Consider the following 24,292-nt stretch of genomic DNA (forward strand, 5'->3'; position numbering starts at 1 on the left):
GCAGAGCCAAAAAGGTTGGAATGAAATAACTTTCCAGTCAAAGACAACTTAGAAAATTGGCAGGAAAGGTCTGCCTCAATAGGATGAGAATGGTACAAAGTCCACACATCAGCAAGCAAGCAACAAGGCTTGGGGCTGACTGAAAAGGTAATGACTTCTGGATATATATATATATATATATATATATATATATATTACCTCAGCTGGTAAGAGGGTCACAAAACTGGTCAAAAGATTAAATGGATCCCTTTTTTGGCACTGGATGCATGACTTTGTTGCATTGCCTATACATGATTCAGAGTGACGTTCTAGGGCAAGGAGGATTGTTAGCAGGAAATATCTATTCTATTAACCATGCCTGAACTTAACAGAAAATTGAACAAATAATAGCAAAGATCAATTTTAAGGAACTCAACATGGATAAACTGTTTAAACATGGATGAATTGTTATGTAGTTTTATGTGGGAAATCTTTGGATGGGGGGGGGAGATTAAATAATAGCAATACAAGTTATGGAGCAGAATTTAATTAAAGAGTCAACAGGGATAGGAAAGAGTATATGTATGTGTATAAGGAGTGTGTGTGTATATATGTATGTGGTTATTTACATATGTACGTATAAATATATCTCTTCTTACCTGTGCCTTGCTTATTGATGATATCAAGGATGATAAGAGAAAAAAGTAATAAAGTTAAAAAAAAAGGTGTGCAGCAGAGTACCAAAGAACAATTTATAAGGAAGTAAAAAAACGAATATTCATGAATAAATTTTTTTCTTCTAATAAAAATACTTTCTTGATCTGGTAATTTGTTGTTATGAATTGTGAATTTTCCCTGGTTTTCTTCTGGGCACATGACAATGTTTTTTGTTTGTTTGTTTGTTTATTTGTTTGTTTTATTTTGCTTTGCATTCCTTTTCTATTTTTCTTACTCTGTTTTTTAAAATTAAATTAAAAAAATAAAAAAATAGAATTACACAAGTAGAGGTTTATAATTTCATGACATGAACAATAAAACAAAATAAAAAAATGAACAAAATTGAAAAAAATGTGGTCTTTTTAATTTAAGAATTATTGCACTACCTAAAAATCATGCTAAAAATGATATCATATTTCAAGAAATGTATTAAGAAAAACTGCCCTCATACCCTAATTATAGAAGTAAACATAGAAATGGAAACAATCTATTGATAAATTTCTGAATTTACAAAATTCCTTGTATTTCTTAATAAGAAATGAGCAAATATTTATTGGATAAAATCATAAGAAATATAGTGAAATGCATAAATTTTGTGCAGGCCACATAAGGACTAAGAACCCTTCTCTGCTTATAAAATGAGCAAATTTAAAGAGTTTCTGAAATTAATCCATTTCTATTATAACATGTTGATGCATATTGTCAATATAATTTTCCTTTCATTTTCCCCAATTTCACATCAAAACTTTTTAACATAGATTTTTTTTAAAATTTTGAGTTCTAAATTATTTCAATCCCTCCTTGTCTTCTCCCTCCTCCCACTGAGAAGGCAAGACATTTGATATAGCTAATATATGTGGAATCATGCAAAACCTATTTCCACTTTAGTAATGTTTTGAAAGAAAACAACCAAAAAATCAAGCCAAAAAAAAGTTTAAACAATATGCTTTGGTCTACATTCAGACTCTATCAGCTTTTTGTTTTTTATTTTTGTTGGAGGTGGATAGCATTTTTCATCATATGTCTTTTGGGAATTGTCTTAGATCATTGCATTTCTGAGAATAACTGATATTCACAGCTGATCATCACACAATATTGCTATTATTATGTATTTGGTTCTCATTCTGCTCACTTCACTCTGCATTGATTCATGTTCCTAGTTTTTCTTAGAAGGCATCTTATTTGTCATTTCCTACAGCACAATAGAATTCCAATACAATTATATACCACATACTGTTCTTCCATTTTCCAACTGATGGACATCCCCTCAATTATCAATTTCTTTCCAATACAATTTTTTTTAGCCAATACAAGAATAATGTTCAAGTTCTCCCTTTCACCTCACCCATGTTCCTCTTTAATGTAAAAAGTTTTTTCATGCCTCTTTTTATGTAAGAAAATTGACCATATTCTACTGCATTCTTCTTCATTCTCCCAATACATTCCCTTTTCTCACCACCCCAACTTTATTTTTATTTTATTTATTTATTTATTTTTTAATAGCCTTTTATTTACACGATATATGAATGGGTAACTTTACAGCATTAACAATTGCCAAACCTCTTGTTCCAATTTTTCACCTCTTACCCCCCCCACCCCCTCCCCTAGATTGCAGGATGACCAGTAGATGTTAAATATATTAAAATATAAATGAGATACACAATAAGTATACCTGACCAAAATGTTATTTTGCTGTACAAAAAGAATCAGCCTCTGAAATATTGTACAATTACCTTGTGAAGGAAATCAAAAATGCAGGTGTGCATAAATATAGGGATTGGGAATTCAATGTAATGGTTTTTAGTCATCCCCCAGAGTTCTTTTTCTGGGCATAGCTAGTTCAGTTCATTACTACTCCATTAGAAATGATTTGGTTGATCTCGTTGCTGAGGATGGCCTGGTCCATCAGAACTGGTCATCATATAGTATTGTTGTTGAAGTATATAATGATCTCCTGGTCCTGCTCATTTCACTCAGCATCAGTTCGTGTAAGTCTCTCCAGGCCTTTCTGAAATTATCCTGTTGGTCATTTCTTACAGAACAGTAATATTCCATAATTTTCATATACCACAATTTATTCAGCCAATCTCCAACTGATGGACATCCATTCAGTTTCGAGTTTTTAGCCACTACAAAAAGGGCTGCCACAAACATCCGTGCACATACAGGTCCCTTTCCCTTCTTTATAATCTCTTTGGGATATAATCCCAGTAGTAACACTGCTGGATCAAAGGGTATGCACACTTTGATAACTTTTTGAGCATAGTTCCAAACTACTCTCCAAAATGGTTGGATTCGTTCACAACTCCACCAACAATGAATCAATGTCCCAGTTTTCCCACATCCCCTCCAACAATCATCATTATTTTTTCCTGTCATCTTAGCCAATCTGACAGGTGTGTAGTGGTATCTTAGAGTTGTCTTAATTTGCATTTCTCTGATTAATAATGACTTGGAGCATCTTTTCATATGACTAGAAATAGTTTCAATTTCTTCATCTGAGAATTGTCTGTTCATATCCTTTGACCATTTTTCAATTGGAGAATGGCTTGATTTTTTATAAATTAGAGTTAATTCTCTATATATTTTGGAAATGAGGCCTTTATCAGAACCTTTGACTGTAAAAATATTTTCCCAGTTTATTGCTTCCCTTCTAATCTTGTCTGCATTAGTTTTGTTTGTACAAAAACTTTTCAGTTTGGTATAATCGAAATTTTCTATTTTGTGATCAGTAATGATCTCTAGTTCTGCTTTGGTCATAAAGACCTTCCCCTTCCACAGGTCTGAGAGGTAAACTATCCTATGTTCCTCTAATTTATTAATAATTTCATTCTTTATGCCTAGGTCATGAACCCATTTTGACCTTATCTTGGTGTACGGCGTTAAGTATGGATCAATGCCTAGTTTCTGCCATATTAGTTTCCAATTTTCCCAGCAATTTTTATCAAACAGTAAGTTCTTATCCCAAAAGCTGGGATCTTTGGGTTTGTCAAAGACTAGGTTGCTATATTTGTTGACTGTTTTATCCCTTGAACCTAATCTATTCCACTGATCAACTAATCTATTCCTTAGCCAATACCAAATAGTTTTGGTAACTGCTGCTCTATAATATAATTTTAGATCTGGTACAGCTAAGCCACCATCATTTGATTTTTTTTTCATTAATTCCCTTGAAATTCTTGACCTTTTGTTTTTCCATATGAACTTTGTTGTTATTTTTTCTAGGTCATTAAAATAGTTTTTTGGGAGTCTGATTGGTATAGCGCTAAATAAATAGATTAGTTTAGGTAATATTGTCATCTTTATTATATTTGCTCGCCCTATCCAAGAGCATTTAATATTTTTCCAATTGGTTAGATCAGACTTAATTTGTGTGAAAAGTGGTCTGTAATTTTGCTCATAAAGTTTCTGATTTTCCCTTGGCAGATAGATTACTCAATATTTTATATTATCAGTAGTTACTTAAATGGAATTTCTCTTTGTAACTCTGACTGTTTGATTTTGTTAGTGATATATAAGAATGCTGATGACTCATGTGGGTTTATTTTATAACCAGCAACTTTGTAAAGTTGTGGATTATTTCTAACAACTTTTTAGCAGAATCTCTGGGGTTCTCTAAGTATACCATCATGTCATCGGCAAAGAGTGATAATTTGGCTTCCTCATTGCCTATTCTTATTCCTTTAATCTCTTTCTCAGCTCTTATTGCTATAGCTAGCGTTTCTAATACAATATTAAATAGTAACGGTGATAGTGGGCAACCTTGTTTCACTCCAGATCTTATTGGGAATGGTTGCAGTTTGTCTCCATTACATATGATGCTTACTGATGGTTTTAAATAGATGCTGCTGATTATTTTAAGGAAAAGTCCATTTATTCCTATACTCTCAAGTGTTTTTAATAGGAATGGATGTTGGATTTTATCAAATGCTTTTTCTGCATCTATTGAGATGATCATATGGTTTTTGTTAATTTGGTTATTAACATGGCCAATTATATTGATAGTTTTCCTAATATTGAACCAGCCCTGCATTCCTGGTATAAATCCTACTTGATCATAGTGTATTATCTTGGAGATGATTTTCTGTAGTCTTTTTGCTAATATCTTATTTAAGATTTTAGCATCAATATTCATTAGGGAGATTGGTCTATAATTTTCTTTCTCTGTTTTCAGCCTACCTGGTTTAGGTATCAGTACCATGTCTGTGTCATAGAAGGAATTTGGTAGGACTCCTTCATTCCCTATTTTATCAAATAATTTATATAGCATTGGGGCCAATTGTTCTTTAAATGTTTGGTAAAATTCACATGTAAATCCATCTGGTCCTGGGGATTTTTTCTTAGGGAGTTGTTTAATTGCCTGTTCTATTTCTTTTTCTGAAATGGGACTATTCAAGCAATTTACTTCCTCCTCTGTTAGTCTGGGAAGTCTATATTTTTGGAGGTAGTCATCCATTTCACTTAGGTTATCAAATTTATTGGCATAAAGTTGAGCAAAATAACTCCTTATTATTTCTCTAATTTCCTCTTCATTGGTGGAAAGTTCTCCCTTTTCATTTTTAAGACTACTAATTTCATTTTCCTCCCTCCTTTTTCTAATCAGATTTACCAAAGGCTTATCTATTTTATTGGCTTTTTCATAGAACCAACTCTTAGTTTTATTAATTAGTTCAATAGTTTTTACTTTCAATATTTTTAATTTCTCCTTTTAATTTTAGAATTTCCAATTTAGTATTTGATTGGGGGTTTTTAATTTGGTCTTTTTTTAGTTTTTTTAGTTGCAAGCCCAATTCATTAATCTTTTCTTTCTCTGTTTTATTCAAGTAAGCCTCTAAGGATATAAAATTCCCTCTTATTACCGCTTTGGCTGCATCCCACAAATTTTGGTATGATGTCTCATCATTGTCATTATCTTGAGTGAAATTATTAATTGTATCTATAATTTGCTGCTTCACCCAATCATTCTTTAAGATGAGATTGTTTAGTTTCCAATTACTTTTTGGTCTATTTCCCCCTAACTTTATGTTCAATGTAGTTTTTATTGGATCATCATCTGAAACGAAAGCATTTACTATTTCTGCTTTCTTGCATTTAATTTTGAGGTCTTTATGTCCTAATATATGGTCAATTTTTGAATAGGTTCCATGAACTGCTGAGAAGAAAGTATATTCCCTTCTATCTCCATTCAATTTTCTCCAAAGATCCAACATACCTAATTTTTCTAATATTCTATTTACTTCTTTAATTTCTTTCTTATTTGTTTTGTGGTTTGATTTGTCTAATTCTGAGAGTGCAAGGTTGAGATCTCCTACTATTACAGTTTTGTTGTCTATTTCTTCTTGCAACTCTCTTAACTTCTCCTTTAGGAAGTTGAGTGCCATACCACTTGGTGCATATATGTTTAATATTGATATTGCTTCGTTGTTTATGCTACCCTTTAGCAGGATGTAGTTTCCTTCCTTATCTCTTTTAATTAGATCAATTTTTACTTTTGCTTGATCTGAGATAAGGATGGCTACCCCTGCTTTTTTGACTTCACCTGAAGCATAATAGATTTTGCTCCAGCCTTTTACCTTTACTCTATATGTATCCCCCTGCTTTAAATGTGTTTCTTGTAAACAACATATTGTAGGGTTCTGACTTTTGATCCAGTCTGCTATCTGCCTCCTCTTTATGGAGTTCATCCCATTCACATTTACGGTTAGAATTACTAAATCTGTATTTCCTACCATCCTAATAACTTCCACATTATGCTTTACTTATTCTTGCCTCCCCCAACCCTCTTTCCCCCTTTTAAACTTATGTACCCCTCTTGTATCACGATACTTATCCTCTTTATAATCCCTCCCTCCCCCCCTTTGAGTCTTTCCCCCTTCCTTCCCTTATTACTCTTTTTCTTTTCCCTTTTCCTCTCCCCCGTTTTTAATGAGGCGAGAGAGAATTTTCTCTAAAACAAATGTCAATTATTTTTTCTTTGAGCCAACTCTGATGAGAGTAAGATTCACACAATGTTCCTCCCCCTCTCTAAATTCCCTCAGATATGATAAGTTTCCTTAGCCTCTTTGTGGGATGTGGTTTCCCTCTTTTTATCCCTCCTTCCCACCTTATTCTGCCATCATCCCTTTTCCATATCTACTTCCCTTTTTTATGTTATATCAGTACAATCAAATTATACATGTATTCTTTTTGTATATCCACAACAGAAATACAATTCTCAAGAGTTATTTTTACCTTTTCTGCATCTCTTGAGTTCTATTCTTGGAGATCAAATTTTTTGTTTAGTTCTGGTTTTTTCTTCAGAAACAAATGGAATTCATTTGTTTCATTAAATGTCCATCTTCTTCCCTGGAAGAAAATGCTCAGCTTAGCTGGGTAGTTTATTCTTGGCTGCATCCCAAGTTCTTGTGCCTTTCGGAATATCATATTCCAGGCCCTTCTTTCCTTTAATGTAGAGGCAGCCAGATCTTGGGTGATCCTTATTGTGGCACCTCGGTATTTAAATGGTTTTTTTTTGGCTGCTTGTAAAATTTTTTCCTTAATCTGATAGTTCTGAAATTTTGCCACAATATTCCTTGGGGTTTTTATTTTAGGGTTTCTTTCAGAAGGTGTTCGATGAATTCTTTCAATGCCTATTTTACCTTCTGATTCTATTACATCTGGGCAGTTCTCTTTGATGATTTCTTGTAAAATAGTATCTAGGCTCTTTTTTTCATCATAGTTTTCAGAAAGTCCAATAATCCTCAGATTATCTCTCCTAGATCTATTTTCCAAGTCTGTCGTTTTTGCAAGTAGATAATTCATGGTTTTTTCCAGTTTGTCATTTTTTTGTTTTTGCTTGACTGATTCTTGCTGTCTCAATGAATCATTAGTTTCTATTTGTTCAGTTCTAATTTTTAAAGAATTATTTTCTTCATTAGCTTTTTTTTTCTTTCTGTATATGTCCAATTGAGTTTTTAAATGTATTGTTTTGGTCTGTGGAATTTTTTTCCATTTCACTAATTTTTTTTTTTTAGTGAATTATTTTCTTTTTCCAATTCACAGATCCTACTTTCTTGAGTGTTCTTTGTCTTTTCCAATTCACAGATCCTACTTTCTTGCGAGTTCTTTGTCTTTTCCAATTCACAAATCCTACTTTCTAGTGAATTCTTTATTTTTTCCAATTCACAATTCTTACTTTCCTGAGATTTTTTTATTTTTTCCAATTCATCAATTTTGTTTCCCTGCACTTCCTGGAAATTTTTTAACTTTTCCAATTCGTATTTCAGGAAGTTGTTGCTCTCTTGTAAGGCTTCTCTTTCCTTTCCCCATTTATCTTCTAACTCTCTTTTGAGACTTTTAATGGTCTCTTCTATGAGAGCATCATGTAAAGGAGGACAGTCTGATGCATGTTTGCTGTTTGAGGTCTCTTCAGGTTTGCTGACCTGCTCTTTTTCTGGATAGAAGCTGTCGATCGTTCTTTTCATCTTTTTATTCATGTTTTAAAGCCTTTAGTGTGTGTCTCCTAGGCAAGGGGGTTACCAGCTTCCTCTGCAGAGCAGGGAGAGATGTAAACTGATTTCCGGCTCCGAAGTATGGGAGTGCTCTGAGTGAGAGTTTTCCCTTCCCCCAACAGGAAGTGGATTCAGCACTGGCCGAGCTATGGAAGTGCCCAGTTGGGCTGTGTGGGTTAGCGATTGACCTTGGCTAGAGACTAAGGGGTGAAAGTGTCACTGCCCCAGGCCGGAGCCTCTTGTGGGACTGTGAGTATTAGCAGCTGACTGCAGACCCCCGCAAACTCTGCCCAGTGTCTCTGCCTGATGCAAATCGGCCCTGGAAAAGCTCTATGGCCCCAAGCCGAGCCCCCCACTGTGCAGATTGGAGGCTAACCCGGGCTGTGTCCTCCTGCCGTGCAGGATCACAACTGCCCCAAGGAAAAGCCTTGTACTGCGGGTTGCGGCTGCCTGCTTGTGCTGAGATCTGTGCTTTCACTTTCGGTTTGAGGCTCTCCTCGTAACCTAATTTCTCTCCCTGTCTGCGCTGATCTCCCCCCTGGCCCCGGAACCAACCTTTTTTTGGTGAGACTGCAGATTTTCTTCGGCCGGTGAGTTGTTCTACTTCTTTTCTTTACGAATTGTAGCAGTCAAGACTATTTTTGAGGCTCGATATAATATTGATAAAGAGGGTAAGAGAAGCACTTAGAAAGTCGCGCGTGCCTTCTCTGCCATTTTGGCTCCGCCCCCCCCCCCAACTTTATTTTTAAAGATATCACCCCATCATATTTAATTCACACCTGTGCCCTCTTTGTATGATCTTTTAAACTGCCCTTTTAACAATAATATTCACTGGAATTACAAATGTCATCTTTCCATGTAGTAATGGAAGCAGTTTAATTTATTGAATTCTTTTAAATTCTCTTTCCTATTTGCTTTTTTATTCTCTTGATTCTTGTATTTGAAAGTTAGATTTTCTTTCCAGCTTTGGTCTTTTCACCAGAAATGCTTAAATTTCCTATATTTCATTATATTTCTACCCTTCCTCCCAAAAAATAATTATACTTAGTTTTGATGGGTGATTCTTGCTTATTTGCTTGGTGATTCTAGCTCATTTACCTCGAAGATCATATTTCATGCTTTTATATTTTCAGGTATAAAAGGTATACTTGTGTCATTCTTATTGTGGCTCCATGATACTTAAATTGTTTATGGCATATTGAAGTACTTTCTCCTTAAGATGGAATCGCTGGAATTTAGTCATCAAATTTCTGGATGTTTTTATTTTGGGATCTCTTTCAATATGTGACTGGCAGCTTCTTTCCAAATCTCTCTCTTACCCTCTGATTCTATGATGTCAAGACAATTTGCCTTGATAATCTTGGGAAGATGATTTGATTTTTTTTTCACTACTTTCCTTGAAAGTTTTGACTTTTTGTTCTTCTGTATGAATTTTGTTGTTGGTGGTGTTTTTGTTCTTTAAAATGTTGTGTTCTTTTTCCAAAACACAGCCAGATGATAAAAGTTCAGATCTTTTATTGTATCCTTCAATATGACCCGGTTAGCTCAGAGGCCTATCTCTCTGCTTGGTTCTAAGAGCTCCGCCCAAATGCCTCCAAATCCAAAGGTTTGTCCTTTCGACTCCAGCCAGCACCAAGGCAGAAGATACAATAAATCTCTCTTGCCTCAAAGATAGGGCTTGTGGTCTTCCTCGCAGAGTGCTCCTCTCCGACCCCTGGGAATGTTCCCAAATAACTCTCTCGAGTGGCTCACTAGAGCTGTATTTGTGCTACTTCTTTGAGAGGGGGATTGTGGGATATCTCCCAGCATACTCTCTGGCCCTAAGAACTTCAAGGGAGGTGTGAATTCCGATATCTCTTTCTAAACCCTGAAATCTCCCAAACATGTGAACTCCAATGAGTACTTAAATATTTCTTGCTTCTATGAGCTCTTAAAGGTGTGAACACAAGCATTGTTTCTATCAGTTGTACTTAGAACCTTGTTTCAAGTTCTGGCCCAAAATATCTCCTTCTAAGATCAAATCAATCATATTAAACCATGCTAAATTAGATAATTATTGTCTCTATCAACTTTAATGGCTTAACACTTTGTAAAGATTCCAACATGTTGTTATTTTTTCTAGGTCATTAAAATAGTTTTTTGGGAGGTTTGATTGGTATGACACTAAATAAATAGATTAGTTTAGGTAGTATTGTCATTGTTATCATATTTTCTCAACCTATCCAAGAGTACTTAATATTTTTCCGATTGGTTAGATCTGACTTTATTTGTGTGGAAAGTGTTTTGCATTTTTGCTCACATAGTTCCTGACTTTTCCTTGGCAGATAGATTCCCAAATATTTTATACCATCAGCAGTTACTTTAAATGGAATTTCTCTTTGTATCTCTAGCTGTTAGATGTTGCTAGTGATATATAAGAATGCTGAGGATTTATGTGGATTTATTTTACATCCTGCAACTTTGATAAAGTGGTGGATTATTTCTAATAGCTTTTTAGTATCTCTGGGGTTCTCTAAGAATACCATCATATCATCTGCAAAGAGTGAGAATTTGGTTTACTCATTACCTACTCTGATTCCTTTAATCTCTTTCTCAACTCTTATTGCAGAAGCTAGCATTTCTAATAAAATATTGAATAGTAATGGTGATGGGGGCAAACTTATTTCACTCCTGATCTTATTGGGAATGGTTCCAGTTTGCTGGATAAAAAGAGTTGGACTTTGAAATAGTGTACTATTAGCCTCTGAAGGATATCAAAAATGTAGGAGGACAAAAATAGAGGGATTGGTAATTCTATGTAGTGGTTCATAGTCATCTCCCAGAGTTCTTTCACTGGGTGTAGTTGGTTCAGTTCATTACTGCTTTATTGGAACTGATTTGGTTCATCTCATTGTTGAAGAGGGCCACTTCCATCAGAATTGATTATCATTTGTACAATATTTAAGAGTCTGATTCTTTTTGTACAGCAAAATAACGGTTTGGTCATATATACTTATTGTGTATCTAATTTATATTTTAATATATTTAACATCGACTGGTCATCTTGCCATCTGGGGGAGGGGGTGTGGGAAAGAGGGGAAAAATTGGAACAAGAGGTTTGGCAATTGTCAATGCTGTAAATTTATCCATACATATAACATGTAAATAAAAGGCTATTAAATTAAAAAAAAAAAACAGAATTGTTTTGTTGCTGAAGTATATAATGATACTCTCAAGTGTTTTTTATTAGGAATAGATGTTGGATTTTATCAAATGCTTTTTCTGCATCTATTGAGATGATCATATGGTTTTTGTTAATTTGGTTATTGATATAGTCAATTATGCTAATAGTTTTCCTAATATTGAACCAGTCTTGCATTCCTGGTATAAATCCTACTTGGTTATAGTGTACTATTCTGGGGATGATTTTCTGTAATCTTTTTGCTAATATTTTATTTAAGATTTTAGCATCAATATTCATTAGGGAGGTTGGTCTATAATTTTCTTTCTCTGTTTTCAACCTGCCTGGTTTAGGTATTAGTACCATGTCTGTGTCATAAAAGGAATTTGGTAGGACTCCTTCATTCTCTATTTTTTCAAATAATTTATATAGCATTTGGACTAATTGTTCTTTAAATGTTTGGTAGCATTCACATGTAAATCCATCTGGTCCTGGGGATTTTTTCTTAGGGAGTTGATTAATAGCTTGTTCTATTTCTTTTTCTGAAATGGGACTATTTAAGCAATTTACTTCCTCTTCTGTTTATCTAGGAAGCCTATATTTTTGGAGGTAGTCATCCATTTCACTTAGGTTATCAAATTTATTGGCATAAACTTGAGCAAAGTATCTCCTTCTTATTGCTCTAATTTCTTCTTCCTTGGTGGAAAATTCTCCCTTTTCATTTTTAAGACTAACAATTTAATTTTCCTCTTTCCTTTTTCTAATTAGATTTATCAAAGGTTTATCAATTTTATTGATGTTTTTTCATAAAACCAACTCTTAGTTTTATTTATTAAATAGATTTTTTTTACTTTCAATATTATTTATTTCTCCTTTTAATTTTATAATTTCAAGTTTAGTATTTGATTGAGGGCTTTTAATTTGGTCTTTTTCTAGCTTTTCAAGTTGCAAGCCCAATTCATTGATCTTCTCTTTCTCTATTTTATTCAAGTAAGTCTCTAAAGATATACAATTTCTCCTTTTTATTGCTTTGTCTGCATCCCACAAATTTTGGTATGATGTCTCATTGTTGTCGTTATCTTCAGTGAAATTATTAATTGTGTCTATAATTTGCTGTTTCACCCAATCATTGTTTAAAATAAGATTATTTAGTTTCCAATTACTTTTTGATCTTTTTACCTCTAACTTTTTGCTGAATATAATTTTTATTGCATGGTGATCTGAAAAGAAAGCATTTATCATTTCTGCCTTCCTGCATTTAATTTTGAAGTCTTTATGTCTCAATTCCTGGTCAATTTTTGTATAGGTCCATGTGGTGGCATTTTTAATGTCCCATTCTACTTTGAATGCTCAATTTTGTGTTAATCTTATGATCTTCTGAATATGAGATTAACTTCAGATTACTTTTCACTTGAATGTCTCATGTTATTGGTGTTTTGTACATTCATACAGGTAGTTTGAAATTATCTAGTTTCTTGTTTATTTTTTTTTAGTCATGCAAATATCTTTTGATTTCATGTTATTAAAATTGTATATCTTATTCTTTCACTTATCAGTTATCCTTTATCAAATTTTCATATATATATAACAGGCCTTTCTTCAATATTTCATATAGTGCCATAAGTCCCAGAGTACACAGACTCCATTGCAGTTGGTCAATTTTCTAACATAATAATACTACACTAATTTCTCCCTCTGTGCTACAATCAATATTTTGTACTTCATAATGATGATTTAGGTTAATCGAACATAGATATCTTTCTTAGTGTAAATAACAGCATACCTTGTCAAGTAACAGGAAAGGAAGAGAACAAATCCCCATTTAATCAATAAGATTAAAGTTCCTGCATTATATTAGTTGTCATCTTCAATGTGACTTTACCATGTAGGTAATGACTTCTAATGACTGGGAGCTTGAAGTGGATTTGGGCAGTTTTAGAATTAGTAAAATTAGAGACAATGGTTGATATCAATATTGAATAATTTTTTATGATCCTCAATCTGAAATAAATTTAGGTGGAATAGTATTATTTACAAATATGAAGATTTAATGACAGTTGCTTTTGGGGAATAATTCTTAATTTCAAGCAAATTGCTGATCTTATCTTTGGACCATACAAGATAATAAAAAAGCTTATTTTGTATTTAAGCTTTGAACTTGTTTAAGCTTAGTATCACATGGTGTATACACTGGTACTTTAGTCAAACTAGGCCTAGTAAGAACTGAGAGCATCTTTCTCCTCCTGGATGTAACAATCAAATAGAAAAAAGTTATCAATAGGTTGAGATATTGAATGACATATAAGTCAAAGAAATCTATTTGTTAAATCATCAAATCACCAATTCTACTGTTTTATAGATGTAAAAAGCAGACATCAGTTTCTTATGTCACACTATGAAATCTCACACCAGGTATTCAAACATGTTTGTTTCCTGTTGTTCCAATTTTGTCAGTACATTTACCTGTCTTTCTTCTTTAGGTAACTAGGACAATTAACCATTGAATGACATTGAAACTCCAATCTATATGTCCACAAGGCTAGCTAGCTATCTATTACAATATGGGTTAGTAATCTATGTACGGCCTGAGAGCCAAATTCACATTATAATGTAAGCTTCTTAAAGTCAAGAACTATCTTTTGCCTTTCTTTATATTCCCAACATTAGGCATAGTACATGGTACATAGTAGGCATTTAATAAGCATTTATTTCTTGACTGAACATGCATCTACTAAGCATGGGTGAAGAACAAGAAATATAATTATAATTACATATAATTGTGTATAAAATGACATGATTGAATTTTTGACAGAAGGAAATAAAAATTTTAAAACAGCTATCTTCTTTATTTCACTTTAAAGCTACAAATGAAAATCAATTTTTTTTTTGCATGGAAATGTATGTACCTTTTAAAAATCAGTGGAAGAAATCACAATCATGTTTATAGTTTATAAAAATAGATTCATGTTTAAAAGATAAGGCTAAAATATCAATTTGTTTCAAAAATGTTATCTTGATCCCTTTTCTTATCATCTTAGACATTTTTAGATACATCTTTCTTTGCCAAAAACAATTGGGAAATGACTCTTCCTTTGTAAGAGAGAAAAGGTTAATCCAAATGACATCTGACAATGTATGCATCATTCTCTATCTGTAGTTTTCCACTTCTCCCTTGAAAGGAGGAAGATACTTCATTATCTATTCTCTGTGCACAGAGATTTTGCCCTACAAAGATCAAATATAACATCTCTTGTTTTAAGAGCTAACTACCATTCTATTCTATAGATTTGCTTAGGATGAAGGGTCATGTGTGCATAGTTTAAAACTTGGGGGGCAGAACCAAGACGGCGAAGAAGGCACACACAACTTTCTAAGGTCTTCTCTTACCCTCTTTATCAATATTATATCAAACCTCAAAAATAGTCTTCACTGCTACAATTCATAAAGATAAGAAGTATAACAACCCACCAGCCAAAGAAAATCTGCAGTCTCGCAAAAAAAGGTTTGTTCTGGGGACAGGGGGGAGATCAGCATAGACTGGGAGAGAAATTAGTTTCCGAGAAGAGCCTCAAACTGAAAGTGAGGGCACAGATCTCAGCACAAGCTCGCAGCCCCAACCCGCAGTATGGGGCTTTTCCTTGGGGCAGTTGTGAACCTGCAAGGCAGGAGGGCACAGCCCAGGTTAGCCTCTAATCTGTAAAGTGGGGGGCTCGGCTTGGGGCCATAGAGCTTTTGCAGGGCCAGTTTGCATTGGGCAGAGACATTGGGGCAGAGACTTCCAGGCAGACTTCCAGTAGAATTGGTGGTCTGTGGTCAGCTGTTAATACCCACAGCCCCACAAGAGACTCTGGCCTGGGGCAGTGACACTTTCACCACTTAGTCTCTACCCTAGGGCAATTGCTAACTCACACAGCCCAACTGGGCACTTCCATAGCTCGACCAGTGCTGAATCCACCTCCTGTTGGGGGAAGGGAAAACTCTCACTCAGAGCACTCCCATAACTCAGAGCCAAAAACCATTTTACATCTCTCCTGTTCTGCAGAGGAAGCTGGTAACCTCCTTGCCTAGGCGGCATACCCTAAAGGCTTTAAAACATGAATAAAAAGATGAAAAGAACGATCTACAGCTTTTATGCAGAAAAAAGAACAGGTCAGCAAACCTGAAGAGACTAATAGCAAACAGGCACAGACAATACCCCAAAGGGGAATGTCACCTGTTCCCTTTTACATGATGCTCCTCAGAAGAGACCATTAAAAGTTAAAAGACAGTTAGAAGACAAAGGAAAAGGAGAAAGCCTTCAAGAGAGCAAACAAACTGCCTGAAATACAATTGAAAAATAAAAAATTTCCCATGAAGCGCAGGGAAAGAAAATTTGTGAATTGGAAAAAGTAAAAAATCTCAGGAAAGAAGAATGTGAATTGAAAAAAAGAATTCACTAGAAAGACGATTTGAATTAGAAAGACAAAGAACCTCAAAAAATAGGATCTGTGAATGAAAGAAAATAATTCTAAAAAGAAAATTAGTGAAATGGAAAAAATTCCACAGAAGCAAAATAATACATTTAAAAACTAATTACATATACAAAGAAGTAAAAAATAATGAAGAAAATAATTTTAAAATTAGAACTGAACAATAGAAACTATCATTGGAAAGAATCAGTCACAAAACAAAAATGATAACTGAAAAAACATGAATTATCTACTTGGAAAACAGACTTAAAATAGATCAGGAGATAATCTGAGACTTATGTTGAAATGAAAAAAGACCTAGATACTATTTACAAGAAATATCAAAGAAACTTTGATTAATAAAATGAGTAAAATGGCTTGGAAAAATTGCTCAACACTCTGAAAAGACCCTAAAAAAAAAATCCAAGGAATATTGGCCAATTCGAACATCAGATTAAGGGAAAAATTTAAAACAGAAAAAAAAACAATTTAAATACAGAGGTAAAAGATCCCAAGATCTGGGTGCCCACATTAAAAAGATCAAAAGGCCTGAATCTATATCGAAAAAATTTGGATCAGCAAGAATAAACTACCAGCTACTGGACATTTTCTTAGGAAGAAGATGGAATTTAATGAAACAATGAATTCCATTTGTTTCTAAGAAAACCAGTACTAAACAAAAAATTTGATTCCAATTCATAGGACCTAAGAGATTGAAAGGTAAAAAGAACTCTTAGCATTAATTTCTGTTGTGAATATACAAAAGCATACATTAATAATTGATTTATGATATAACATAAAAAAGAAGTGTGGAAAAGGTATGGAAGAACAAGGTGGGAGGAGGATGAGGGAAACCACATCCCAAAACAGGCAAAGAAACTATTCCATCTGAGGGAATTTAGAGAGGGGAAATTGTGTGAATCTTACTCTACAGAGTTGCTCCAAAGAGAAAATAACTGACATTTGTTTTGAGAAATTCTTCCTCACTTCATTAAAAAGGGGAGAGGAAAAGGGAAAGAAAAGAAAAGGAAAGGAAGGGAAAAGATTCCAAAGAGGGGAGGGGGAATTAAAGAGGGAAACACGTGAACAAGTGGCAAATAAATAAAAAAGGGGAAAGAGGGTTGGGGGAGGCAAGAAAAAAAATAAATCAGGGTTATTAGGATGGCAGGAAATACAGAATTAGTAATTCTAACCATAAATGTGAATAGGATGAACTCCTCCATAAAGAGGAGGCAGATAGAAGACTGGATCAAAAGTCAGAACTCTACAATATGTTGTTTACAATAAACACATTTAAAGCAGGGAGATACATATAAAGGTAAAAGGCTGGAGCAAAATTTATTATGCTTCAGGTGAAGTCAGAAAAGCAGGGGTAGCCATCCTTATCTCAGATCAAACAAAAGCAAAAATTGATCTAATTAAAAGGGATAAGGAAGGAAACTACATCCTACTAAAGGGTAGCATAAACAACGAAGCAATATCAATATTAAACATATATGCACCAATTGGTATGGCTTCCAACTTCCTAAAGGAGAAGTTAAGAGAGTTGCAAGAAGAAATAGACAACAAAACTGTAATAGTGGGCGATCTCAATCTTGCACTCTCAGAATTGGACAAATCAAACCACAAAACAAATAAGAAAGAAATTAAAGAAATAAATAGAGTATTAGAAAAAGTAGGTATGTTAGATCTTTGAGAAATAATGGAGATAGAAAGAATATACTTTCTTCAGTAGTTCATGGAACCTACTCAAAATTGACCATAATTAGGACACAAAGACCTCAAATTAAATGAAAGAAAGCAGAAATAGTAAATGCTTCTTTCAGATCATGATGCAATAAAAACTACTCAACAAAAGTTAGGTAAATAGACAAAAGGTGAAACTAAACAATCCATCTTAAGAATGATTGGGTGAAGCAGTAATTATAGATACAATTAGTAATTCACTCAGGATAATGACAATGATGAGACTCATACCAAATTATGCAGAAACTGTATAGGAGGAATTTAATATCCTAAGAACTTACTTGAATAAAACAGGAAAGAAAAGATTAATGAATTGGCTTGAAATAAAAAAACTAAAAAAGACCAAATTAAAAACCCAATAAATAGTAAATTTGAAATTTAAAAATAAAGAAAAATTAAAAATTTGAAAGTAAAAAAACTATTGAACTAATTAATAAATTAAGAGTTTCTGAAAACAATAAATAGATAAGCCTTGAAATTGATAGAAAAGGAGGAGGAAAATAAATTAGTAGTCTTAAAAATGAAAAGGAGTTTTGTAGTGCTTAAAAAACTGGAAACTGAATGGATGTCCATCAGTTGGAGAATGGCTGAATAAATTGTGGTATATGAATATTATGGAATATTACTGTTCTGTAAGAAATGACCAACAGGATGATTTTAGAAAGTCCTGGAGAGACTTACATGAATTCATCCTGAGTGAAATGAGCAGGACCAGGAGATCACTATATACTTCAACAACAATACTATATGATGACCAGTTCTGATGGACCAGGCCATCCTCAGCAACAAGATCAACCAAATCATTTCAATGGAGCAGTAATGAACTGAACTATTACGCCAAGAAGAACCTGGGAGATGACTAAAACCATATGTTGTTCCCAATCCTATATTTATGCACACCTGCATTTTGATTTCCTTCACAAGCTAATTGTACAATTTCCAGAGTCTGTTCTTTGTACAGCAAAATAACTTTTGTCATGTATACTTATTGTATCTCATTTATATTTTAATATATTTAATATCTACGATCATCCTGCCATCTAGGGGGGGATGGGGTAGGAGGTAAAAAATTGGAACAAGAGGTTTGGCAATTGTTGATGCTGTAAAGTTACCCATGCATATATCCTGTAAATAAAAGGCTATTAAATAAAAAAAAAAATGAAAAGGGAGAACTTTCCACCAATGAAGAGGAAATTAGAGAAATGATAAGGAGTTATTTTGCTCAACTTTATGCCAATAAATTTGATAACCTAAGTGAAATGGATGACTAAGTGAAATGTAGACTTCCCAGACTAACAAAGGAGGAAGTAAATTGTTTGAATAGTCCCTTTTCAGAAAAGAAATAGAACAGGCAATTAAACAACTCTCTAAGAAAAAATCCCCAGGACCAGATGGATTTACACGGGAATTCTACCAAACATTTAAAGAACAATTGGTCCCAATGCTATATAAATTATTTGATAAAATAGGGAATGAAGGAGTCATACCAAATTCCTTCTATGACACAGACATGATACTGATACCTAAACCAGGTAAGTTGAAAACAGAGAAAAGAAAATATGACCAATCTCCAATGAATATTGATGCTAAAATCTTAAATAAGATTTAGCAAAAGACCTAAGAAAATCATCCCAGGACAATACATATGATCAAGTAGGATTTATACCAGGAATGTAGGTTGTTCTAATATTAGGAAAACTATCAATATAATTCCATATTAAAAATTAATAAACACATGATCATCTCAATAGATGCAGAAAAAGCATTTGACAAAATCCAATATCCATTCCTATTAAAAACACTTGAGCGTATAGGAATAAATGGACTTTCCCTTAAAATAATCAGCAGCATCTATTTAAAACCATCAGTAAGCATCATATGTAATGGGGACAAACTATAACCAATCCCAATAAGAGCTGGAGTGAAGCAAGGTTGCCCACTATCACCGTTGCTATTTAATATTGTATTAGAAACGCTAGCTTTGGCAATAAGAGCTGAGAAAGAGATTAAAGGAATAAGAATAGGCAATGAGGAAACCAATTATCATCTTTGCCGATGACATATGGTATACTTAGAGAACCCAGAATTCTACTAAAAAGTTATTAGAAATAATTCACAATTTTAGCAAAGTTGCTGGTTATAAAATAAACCCACATAAGTCATCAACATTCTTATATATCTCTAACAAAATCCAACAGTCAGAGTTACAAAGAGAAATTCCATTTAAAGTAACTACTGATAATACAAAATATTTAGGAATCTATCTGCCAAGGAAAATCAGAAACTTTATGAGCAAAAATTACGCCACTTTTACACAAATTAAGTCTGATCTAACCAATTGGAAAAATATTAAATGCTCTTGATAGGCAAGCAAATATAATAAAGATGACAATATTACAAACTAATCTATTTATTTAGCCTATACCAATCAGATCCCAAAAAACTATTTTAATGACCTAGAAAAAATAACAACAAAAATTCTATGGAAAAACAAAATGTCAAGAATTTCAAGGAATTAATGAAAAAAAATCAAATGAAGGTGGCTTTTACAGATCTAAAATTTTAGGAAAAAGTTCCAAAACTAAGAATAGATTATTGATCAATGATGGTTAGGTTCAAAGGAAAAACAGTCAACAACTATGGAACCTAGTCTTTGAAACCAACACCCAGCCTTTGGGATAGAACTTTTTGACAAAATTTGGAAAATTGAACTAATATGGCAGAAACTGCATATCACATAAATACATCAAGATAAGTGAAAATGAGTTCATGACCTACATAAAAATGAAATTATAAATAAATTAAGAACATAGGATAGACTCTAGACCTTTGGAAGGGAAGGAATTATGACCAAAGAACTAGGTCATTACTGATCCAAAATAGAAAATTTCAACTATCAAACTGAAACTTTTTGACAAACAAAACTAATCAGACAAGATTAGTAGGAAGCAAACTGGGAAAATATTTTACAGTCAAAGGTTCTGATAAAGGCCTCATTTCCAAAATATAAAAATTAACTCTAATTTATAAAAAATCAAGCCATTCTAATTGAAAAATGGTCAAAGGATAGACAGACAAAATGAAATTCAAGAAAGGCTCCAAGTCATTATTAATCAGAGAAATGCAAAGTAAGACAACTCTAAGATACCGCTACACACCTGTCAGATTGGCTAAGATGACAGGAAAAAATAATGATGATTGTTGGAGGGGATGCAGGAAAACTGGGACGTTGATGCATTGTTAGTGGAGTTGTGAACGAATCCAACCATTCTGGAGATCAGTTTGGAACTATGCTCAAAAAATTATCAAACTGTTTATACCCTTTGATCCAGCAGTGTTACTACTGGGCTTATATACCAAAGAGATAGGGATAGGGACCCTGTATGTGCACAAATGTTTATGGCAGCCCTCTTTGTAGTGGCTAGAAACTGGAAACTGAGTGGATGCCCATCAGTTGGAGAATGGCTGAATAAATTGTGGTATATGAATATTATGGAATATTATTCTTCTGTAAGAAATGACCAACAGGATGATTTCAGAAAGGCCTGGAGAGACTTACACGAACTGATGCTGAGTGAAATGAGCAGGACCAGGAGATCATTATATACTTCAACAACAATATTTTGTGATGACCAGTTCTGATGGACCTGGCCATCCTCAGCAACGAGATCAACCAAATCATTTCCAATGGAGCAGTAATAAACTGAACCAGCTACGCCCAGAGAAAGAACTCTGGGAGATGACTAAAAACCATTACATTGAATTCCCAATCCCTATATTTATGCACACCTGCATTTTTGATTTCCTTCACAAGCTAATTGAACAATATTTCAGAGTCTGATTCTTTTTGTACAGCAAAATAACAGTTTGGTCATGTATACTTATTGTGTGTCTAATTTATATTTTAATATATTTAACATCTACTGGTCATCCTGCCATCTGGGGGAGGAGGTGGGGGGTAAGAGGTGAAAAATTGGAATAAGATGTTTGGCAGTTGTTAATGCTGTAAAGTTACCCATACATATAACCTGTAAATAAAAGGTTATTAAATAAAAAACAAACAAACAAACAAAAAAAAACTTGATCTTTGAGTCCAAGACAGTAAAGGGAAATATGGTCAAGAAAAAAGCCATATTGCTTCAAGGAGACCTTTAATCCTAAGAAGGTCATGTAAAATTCAGGACCTGAGCATATTAATAATACCTCAATGTTATAGACAAATTCTTAAAACCCTCTATTCAAAATTACAAGCTCTGTCTTCCCCAATACTTCTTTTACCAAAGCATATCAATTTTTGTTGTTCACTTTTTTCTGACTATCTATGACCCCATGTGGGGCTTTCTCGGCAAAGATAATAAAGTGGCTTGAGTATATAATAATTCAAAGCACTTTTATTAGTATTTTAAATAATATACTATCATTAATTATCAATTAAAATAGACAAAGCGATAAATAAATATCAATTAGTTATCAATTAATATATTAGATTAGACTATTAATATCTATTTAGTTTTATAAGTAGATAGATATTGACAAATCTATATCTATCAATTTATAAAAATAATTTATCCAGTCATATAATTTCATAGATGTAGAAATCTATCACTAGGAAATTCAATAAAAAATTTGGAACTATGGCCATAGGGTAACCAAAGTGTACATACTTTGTGTTTCAACAATATCACTACCAGGTCTGTATCCCAAAGAAAAGGACCTCCATATACAACAATATTTATAATAGTTGTTTTTGTGTTGTTAAAGAATTTACTATTAATCAGGCAGAATCAAGATGCTGGAGAGTAGATAAGTCTTTGAGCTTTTCCTGGCTTAGTTCAAGTCAATACCAGATCAAGCCTCTATACGTGTTTTGAGATGACGGAATCCACAAATATTTAGTGTGTAAGAAATTTGCAACAGAAAATATTTTTGAAGAACTTCAGGAAATGTTTGTCTCAATTGGGCAGCAGGAACAGGGAAGGAGAGAAAGTGTGGACTGGCTGCAGCATAGTGCAGAGAGATCCAGGATAGAAAGGTTTCCACCTGCTGGGGGTATCTAGTGGGAAGTTCAGACAAAATAAAATAGCATTGGCTATTCTGTCCTGGTTCAGAAATCAGTGGATCAGCAAATTAGCTGTGAGACCTCAAATGCAACTACAGAAGACAAATAATGAGCCCCTGAAACCCAGCATAACAAAAAGGACTTGGCCACACCCACCAGCATGACAAGCAAGTCAGCAAGACTGACCCATGGCAATGTGAAGTAGCTATTGCCTGTAGAGAAATCTTGGAAAAATTTCCTCTTTGCCATAAAAATAGACCTTAAACTTTTAAAATGGGTAAAAATGTAAATAAAAAAAAGAGCTTTAACCATAGACATCTTTTTTGAAGACAGAAAAGAACAGATCTAAAACCTTGAGGACAATAAAGGCAAAACATCTCCAAATGAAGCCTCAAAGGATGATATGTGTTGTCTCCATCTCACAAGGCACTCTTGGAAGAATGCAAAGAGATCTTAAAAGAGAGTTAGAATAAAAATGGGAGAAGGAAATGAGAACTCTGGAAAAGGAAACACAGAAATTGGCTAAAAAACTCACATCTTTAAAAACAGTTTTTGGTCAGGGATAGCTGGTTAGGGCAGTGGATAGAACACCTGAAGTCAGGAAGACCTGAGTTCAAACCTGGCCTCAGACACTTAACATTTCCTAGCTGTGTGACCCTGCATAAGTCACTTAGCCCCAATTGCTTCAGGAAAAAAAATAATTTTGATGCAATAGAAAAAGAAAACAACTCCTTGAAAAACAGATTTTGTGAAATGGGGGAAAAATCCAATGGGGGGAAAAACCACTCTTTTAAAAGTTAAATTAGCCAAATGTAAGAGGAGATAAAAAGCTAACTGATGAAAATAATTCATTAAAAATCACAATTGAACTAATGGAAGCAAATGACTCAATGAGATATCTATCAAGAATCAGTCAAATAAAACCCTCCAAAATGAAAAAAAAAAAAGTAAAATATCTCATTGGAAAAACAACTGACCTGGAAACGTAGATCCAGGTAATAATCTAAGAATTATTGGATTACCTGAAAACCACAATGAAAAAAAAAGATCCTATACAACATCTTAAAAGAACTCATACAGGAAAACAGCCTTGAAGTCCTAGAATCAGAGGGTAAAAAGCCATGAAAGACCCTTGAATCACCTCCTGAGAGAGACCCCAAAATGAAAACTCCAAGGAATATTGTAGCTAAATTCCAGAATTATCAGATAAAGGAGAAAATATTGCAAGCAACCAGATAGAAATAATTCAAATATTGAGGAGTTAAATTAGGATTACGCAGATTAGCAGCTTCCACATTAAAAGTTTGAAAGGTCTGGGTTATGACATTCTATGACAAACAAAGGAACTTGAAATGCATCCAAGACTCAACTATCCAATAAAATTGAACATTTTCTTTCAGGGAAAAAGATGGACATTCAATGAAACAGGGGATTTTCATTTATGTTTTGATGAAAAGAACACAGACGAACAGAAAATTTGATCTTCCAAGACAGAACTCAAAAGAAGCATAACAACATAAAAAAGGGAAGAAAAAAGCTATGTTTTTACAGATTAAAATGTTTGCATCCCTATATGGGAAGATGATATGTGTAAGTCTTGAGAACCATATCTTTGTTAGGGGTTAAGGATATACTTAAACAGTGCAGGTATAATTTGACTTTATTGTGATGGTATAAAAAATAAATTAGGAGT

The sequence above is a fragment of the Sarcophilus harrisii genome, chromosome 1 (assembly GCF_902635505.1).
Source record: "Sarcophilus harrisii chromosome 1, mSarHar1.11, whole genome shotgun sequence".
In the NCBI taxonomy this organism is placed as follows: Eukaryota; Metazoa; Chordata; class Mammalia; order Dasyuromorphia; family Dasyuridae; genus Sarcophilus; species Sarcophilus harrisii.